Source organism: Limulus polyphemus, unplaced genomic scaffold, assembly GCF_000517525.1.
Source record: "Limulus polyphemus unplaced genomic scaffold, Limulus_polyphemus-2.1.2 Scaffold2012, whole genome shotgun sequence".
NCBI classification, from domain to species: Eukaryota; Metazoa; Arthropoda; class Merostomata; order Xiphosura; family Limulidae; genus Limulus; species Limulus polyphemus.
The window spans coordinates 215,552-216,222 of NW_013667622.1; the positions used below are offsets into that span (position 1 = coordinate 215,552).

General features: G+C 28.0%; 1 long non-coding RNA gene across 1 annotated transcript in view; it reads right to left on the minus strand.

Moving 5' to 3' along the window:
• Positions 1-264: 264 nt before the first annotated feature.
• Positions 265-671, minus strand: part of LOC111087324 — a 10,555-nt gene continuing 10,148 nt past the window's right edge. Inside the window, exon 2 of the long non-coding RNA XR_002612030.1 lies at positions 265-413. This is a non-coding gene — a long non-coding RNA (uncharacterized LOC111087324). The remainder of the gene's footprint in view (positions 414-671) is intronic.

Here is a 671-nt window from a genome sequence, read left to right on the forward strand (position 1 = left end):
ATGTTTTCTTTCTAACATCCTATATTTTTGGTTTTAAAAAATTATTACCACAGTGTTTAATTGAAGTTTGTAGTCACAAGTGCAAAAAAGATATGTTACCAACATAAAACAGCAAAAAAGTTTTGTGCTAGAAGTTGAACAAACACGTGAATTGAATCACACAAAGGGTTAATTTTGTGGTTTTATAACTATGTTTTAACAAAATATTGTAAGCAAATATTGCTAATCATTGTTTGGTATAAGAAGTAAAATTAATAAAAAAAACAATGTGTAAACATCATTTTAATTTTTGAAGAGCTATAACTGCTCCCATATTTACTGGGAGTAACTGTACAGCTGAAACGATGACATAAACTGTTAAGTTGCTTCTTCTTCCTTTTCTTCTTCATCTTCACTTCGGATAACTGGAAATCCTAAAGGATACGTATTCAAATATATACAATTTATACTTTTATTACCAATGTAATATTAAAATTTTAATTGAAAATACTATGAATAAGATGGTGAGTCAAAATAATTATATGTTTAAAACGTTTTAAGTGATAATCAGTGATTTAGGCTAGGATTATATTGTTACGTCTCGGTTCGTTAGTTAATTTTCCGTAAATTCGTTCCGACGAAACTTTGGTGACACAAGTCCTTTCTTAAATAAAAGTGGTTTATTCTTTCCG